General features: G+C 35.9%; 1 pseudogene; it reads right to left on the reverse strand.

Moving 5' to 3' along the window:
• Positions 1–4,655: 4,655 nt before the first annotated feature.
• Positions 4,656–5,635, reverse strand: LOC101620072 (annotated as a pseudogene).
• Positions 5,636–6,646: the final 1,011 nt, after the last annotated feature.

A 6,646-nucleotide genomic window follows, 5' to 3' on the forward strand; every position in this document is an offset into this window, starting at 1 on the left:
CAATCAGGGACCTGAGTGAAGAAAGAACTGTAACGTTATTATTCTTGAACGATGTATTTTTAGTCCACAATATATAAGGTATGACCCTCTCCTCTGGAGCACCACAGAATGGAAATCTGCCTAGTACCAAGTTGCTACCGCATGATAAAAATTGGAGTGAGTGAAAATTTATAAATGGTGTACATGACCTCAAGAGAATTTTCAGTAGAGACCTTCAGATTTGTTCTTATTTTAATCATGTATTCGAATTACCTCTGTATTCTTACTGTAAACTAAAAATTGATGTCTATACTTTTTCCTGGTTTTCTTTTAAAAAGCTTCTGTATAGCAAAAGAGACTTCAACCAAAACGAAGAAAAACCTCATTGATTGGGAGAAAATTTTTGCATACAATACTAATTATTAGGGACTGATTACAAAAATCGACAAAGAACTGATGAAACTCAAACAAAATAAAATACACAACCCAGTCAAAAAATGGGCAGAAGCAAAAGTAGAATACTGGATTAAAAAGATGTGGTACATATACACAATGGAATAATACTCAGCAACCAAAGAAAATAAACACATGCCTTTTGCAACAACATGGATAGAACTAGAAAAGATCATGCTTAGTGAAATAGGCCAGAAAGAAAAGGAAAAATACCAGATGGTTTCACTCATAGCAGGAGTATAATGGACCAGGAGAGAAAATAATAATAACTAAAAAAAAAAAAAAAAAAGAACAGCTATATATCAGAGACATTTTATGGGGGTAGAGTGGGAATTGGGATCAAAAACAGTGGGGGGTTGGAAATGCACTGGACTATGATGATGGCACATGGGTGATTTGCTGATGGGAAGACCACGGGGATTATTACTGAGATGGAAAAATGCATAAAGTGGTAGAAATAAACTGTTACATTATTTATTTATTTATTAAAAAAAAAAAAAGCACAGAAGACCTAAAAGACGCTTCTCCAAAGAGGAAATGCAAATCAAAACCACAATGAGATACCACCTCATTGTGAGAATGGCACATATTAAAAAAAGTAGTAACAACAAATGTTGGTGGAAAGGTGAAGAAAAAGCAACTCTCCTGCACTGCTGGTGGTAATGCAGACTGGTCCAACCACTATGGAAAGCTGTTTGAAGGTTTCTCAAACTACTAAAAATCAAGCATCCATATGATCCAGCAATTCCACTCCTACGTATCTACTCAAATGACACAAAAACATAATTCAAAGGGATACCTGCATGCCTACGCTTATTGCAGCACCATTTACAATAGGGAAGCTATGGAAACAACACAAATGCCCAAAAATAGATGACTGGATCAAGATATGACATATATGTAGTGGAATATTACTCAGCAATCAAAAAAGATAAATTCATGTCATTTGTGGCAACATGGGTAAAACCTAAAAGGATCATGATCAGTGAAATAAGCCAGAAAGAAAAAAAATACCAAATGGTTTCACTTTTAAGAGGAATTTAAGGGCTCAGGGAAAAAAGTAAATATAATAAAGTAAAAATAAAAATCATCAAGCAACTATAAAGCAGAGACATTCTGCAGGGGGAGGGGGAGTAGGATCAAAACAGGGGTGGGAAGTGGCAATGCTACACGGGTAAATTGATGGCGGGAACTTTATGGGGACTCTAACCAAGATGAAAAAGCATGCATTGTACAAAAGTGAAGAATGTTGTTAAGATATATATATATTTTTTTTTAATTTAAAAAATTATCTTTGAGGATTTTATTCTCCTGACTGCCATCTAACAAGTAAGTTGTCAAAGCATTAGTCTCTAACCTTTATATATTGGGTTCTCTTCCCCCCCCCATGAAAATCCTTTTAAAATAATCTCTAATATATACTTACATGTTTAGAAATTATATCCTTGTATTTCTGAATTAATATTTTATGTAAATTATGAAACAGGTCAGAATTAAATCTCAAAGGATAATGTAAAGTAAGCTAACTTTAAAATATTTTAAAATTATACTTTATTTAATAGCAGTACAAAAACAATGCTTTTGCTAATGACAGCAATATGAATAAATATACATATTTCTTCTTTAAAAGATATGATTTGTGATTCTGTGAAACCACAGCTCAAAATTCCCATCTAGTTCAGTTTATATAATATTTGTCTTAATCTTTTTAAAATTCAGATATAATTCATACACTATAAAATTAACCTTTTAAAGTACACAACTCTGTGGGATTTTGTATATTAACAGTGTTGTGAAACCATCATAACACCCTAAACTACAATATTTTCATCTATCTCTGTTTAATCATTTGAAAATGTGCCAGACTGATTTCTGAAGTGGCACCAATTTATAATCCCATCAACAGTGTTATGAGGATTCTACATTATTCACAATGTCACAGTATTTATTATTATCCATCATTAATTTTAGCCATCTTGGTGGGTGCAAGGGCTACTTCACTGTAGTTCTGATTTACCTTTCTCTATAAACTGATGATGTTAAACTTCTTTTTGTGTGCCTATTGATCACTTATTTATCTTTTTTGGAGAAATATCCATACAAAACCCTTGTCTACTTTTAAATTCACTTATTTGTTATTTTATTAATGTATTTAATAAGCATTCATTATATAAATTTGACAATAGACCCATATCAGATATGTTACTTATGAATATTTTTTTCACAGCTGGTAAGTTATCTATTCAATTTCTTGATAGTAACCTTTGAAGCACAAAGGTTTGTATATTAGTGAAGTCAGTTTATATTTTTCTTTAGGTGTTTGTGCTTTTGGTGTCATATCTATAAAACCATTGCTGAATCCAAAGTCATGGAGCTTTAAACCTATGTTTCACAGTTCTCTTTCATTTGATCCATTTTAGTTCATTGCTGTATGTATAATGCATGTGATGGAGATTCAGCTTCATTATTTAAATGCCGATAGCCAGTTGTCACAGCGCATTTGTTGAAAATACTGTTCTTTCCTTATCAAACTGTCATGGTACCCCTTTCCAAGAATTGCTGACCACAAATGCATGGGGTTTATTTTTGGGATCAGCTCAATGCCATTAACATAAGTAGCTCAATGCTTGTTTTGGCTTGTTTGTTTTTACATAACATGATTTTATTAACATAGTTAGTTTACAACACTGAATACAACTGAGGGAACAAGGATTCCAGCTTTTCAGAATTATGCTACCACACCTACCAACAAAGCACTCATAATCCTCCAGCATAAACCACCTAACCCCTGCCCCTTAGAACTCCCCACTCTGAGAGCCTCAATTCAGTCAGTTTTCTAGAATTTTCTTTGGTTTATGTTTGTCTGTTCTTCTGTTTCATTTCTTTATATCCCATATATGAGTGAAATAACCCCATCTTTGTCTTTCTCCTTCTGACTTGTTTCACTTAGCATAATCCCCTCCAGTTCCATCCCTATTGTCATCCCTTCTTTATAGCTGAATAGTATTCCTTTGTGATATATACTACATCTCCTTTATCCACTTATGTGCAATTGGGCACTTAGGTTGTTTCTATAACTTGTAAATAGTACTGCAATGAACACAGGTGTGTACATGTCCCTTTGAATTAGATATTTAATTGCTGGATCATATGGTATAACTTTTCAATTTTTTAAAAAGATTTATTTATTCATACAGAACTGGGGTACAAGCGGGTACAAGCCAGAGATGCGGAGGGTGAGAGGATTCACCAGAAACAGAGTGGGGAGCAGAACAGGCAGATCAATGAAGTACACTGCTGAGGGGAGCAGTGGGTGGGTCAGGAGAGGTCTGCCACACCATGTGGATCTTCTCTAGGGCAGGCGGGGATCGAACTCATGTGGAATTGGCTTAAGCTTCCTAGTGCAGTGCTTTAACCCGCTGTGCTACCAGGGAGGGCCACTTTTTAATTTTTTGAGGAACATCTAAACTATTTTTTTCATAGGATATAGACTGATCTACAACAGTGAATGAGGGTTCCTCTTCCACTACGACCAACCCAACTCTTTTTCTGGTCACTTTTTCAGTATGCAACATTCTTACAGGTGGTATCTCACTGTGGTATGGTTTGCATTTCCCTTATGATAAATGATGTTGAACACTTTTTTCATGTGCCTGTTGTCCATCTGTATATCTTCTTTGGAGAACTGTCTATTTTTGTTTTATGCCCATTAGTTTTTAGTGGGTTATTTGTTTTCTTTTTGTTGAACAGTATAAATTCTTTGTATATCCTTGGACATCAGCTCCTTGTCAGGTATATAATGTGCAGATATTTTCTCCCATTTGGTAGAATGTCTTTTCAGTTTATCTTTTTTTTCTTTTCAAGTTGTAGGAATTTATTTTGAATAACCTACAATTGATTAAAAGGGACTTCATGATGAAAATAAAAGACAAAGAGGACAAATGTGTAAAATGGACTGCATACTAAACTAATAATGACTCTAATAACAGAAAAGAATCTTCACATTAAAATTCTGCTTTATTTTTCCCATTTTTTACAATTTCAAAAGAAAAAAAATCCTAAAATCTTGATTATTTTTCCTCTTTTGGGCCAAATATTAGGTTCCTCTAAGTTTGTTGACTTGTGGGACTTTTTATATAACAAAATGTTTTAAGTGAAAGATTGGGGTTTAAAGACAGTACCAGATTTGGCTCTTGTCCACATACTTCTTCAGTTGCCAGTCCTTATTTCTGCCCTTCTTTCTTACCCTTGACTAGTGAACTGGGGCTCAGCCTCATGTGTTAAATGGAACCTTGAATGCTCTTGTCCAGGAGGCCAGCTAGGTAATCTAGGTATCATTGATAACATCTGTTATCATAAATGTTTCCATTTATTTCCTAGAGGATAAGAATTCTTGGCATGTTTGATACATTTGATGATTAGATCCTCAGGCATGACCCCTGCCCCCTCTTCTACAAGACCTTCATGGGGTGGTTTCCGCAGCTATGGAAAAGCCCAGGAAGTGCTATCTTGAAGTTAGCAATCTTCTTCCCTGCAGTTGTCCAAGTTAGAAGCTTTATTCTTTTAGTAATTTTTCATTCTCTTTGATTTTCTGTTTGTTTTCATTGCTTATCTGTTTTCAATCTGGTTGGGCTCTGAAATACTGGCTCATCTGGATAAAATAACATCTGCTTATTAGGTTGGCAATAATATTCTTCTTTCATTAGTCATTTCCTTTCTCCAGTCTTTAACAATTTTCCCCCCCATATATCTCCTTTGTAATATATTCATAACCAAGTATTTTTGCAAAGAATGTGGCTACTACATCTGCTTTAGGGGTCAGCTTCATTGTTGTACCATCATAGTGAAACTTGTCATTCTCCAGAAGAGGTTCATGTGGTAGAGACACACAGAATCTTTATGTTCTAGGAATCTCCACTTGATACCTTTAGGAAAGAGCTCTTCCTCCCACCATTTTCACTTCTCTTCCTCTTTTTCTTTGGCTTCCGTTACTTACTGTGTAGCTCAGGACTTTATCTTTATTACTGGGTTTTTTCAATTTACTGTACCCTTCTTATCTTGTTCTCATTTCTTGTGCTTTTTGTTATCTCCAGTTTCAATTTTCTTAAGTTTATAATCAGCATTATCCTCAAGGTCTCTTTAATGTTTTTATATCATCTTCTCTAGGAGAAGCAAAGTATTGATTATATTCAGGTTCATCTTTAATTCAGTGTGGACTGATGAAGCTGAATTTTTTTTTAACTAATTTATTTATGCATACAGGAACTGAGGTACAGGCCAGAGGTGCAGGGAGTAAGAAGATTCATTAGACAGAGTGGGGAGCAGAACAGGCAGATCAACTGAAATACACTGTGGGGAGCAGCGGTCGAGACAGGAGAGGTCTGCCATGACATGTGGGTTGCATGGCCGGGGATCAAACTCAGCCTGCAGTGGCAGTGGACAGTCTCATAGTGCTGTGCTTTAACCCATTGCGCCACCAGAGAGGGTCCGAAGCTCTTTTTTTCTTATCCTACTTTTTGCATCCCTGAAAGTATGAACCTTTTCTCCTTTTGTTTTCCCCTGTCTTCATGTTGGTCTTTTTGCTTTTCTGAACTTCAACTTTGTTTGGTTCTCTCCTTTGTAATTTATCTTTTTCAGAATCTTTATGCTCAGAATTTTCCAGGCCCTTCTCCTTGCCCTTCCTGGGTTCTTTATGTTGGAGTTCTCCATCTTTTGCTGTTAAGAATCATTCAGTCATAAATCCACCTCCTGCAAATCATTGTGGAGATGATCCCCACTCAGGTATACCTAGCAGGAAACATAGCATATAGCGGGGCACTGATAAGGTCCAGATGCTTGTCATTGGCATTGGGGTGGGGGGGTTCCTGGAGGTGCCAGTAAGTGGTGATGGTAGCAAATCTGATCTGATACTCTTGAAAAACTGAGGCCACAATGGTCTGTAGCTTAAAACCTGATGAACTTTTGCACATGTTTGCCCATGCCAGCCAAACTGCCAAGTTTGAGGACAAACTCCAAACTAGATTGTCCTGATTCTCACACCAACTATGAGGAGTTTCAGCCAATTACAAAGTAATAAATAGTAAATAAACTGATAGTGTGTGGCCCAAAATCTTCACTTTATATCACTTGGTTCTTCTACCCTAAGTTATGGGGTGTAGGGTTTCCAACACCACACCTAGATTGAATAATTTGCCAGGACTGACAGAACTCACAG

This window comes from Condylura cristata, unplaced genomic scaffold, assembly GCF_000260355.1.
Source record: "Condylura cristata isolate star-nosed mole 26May11 unplaced genomic scaffold, ConCri1.0 scaffold00011, whole genome shotgun sequence".
Taxonomy (NCBI): domain Eukaryota; kingdom Metazoa; phylum Chordata; class Mammalia; order Eulipotyphla; family Talpidae; genus Condylura; species Condylura cristata.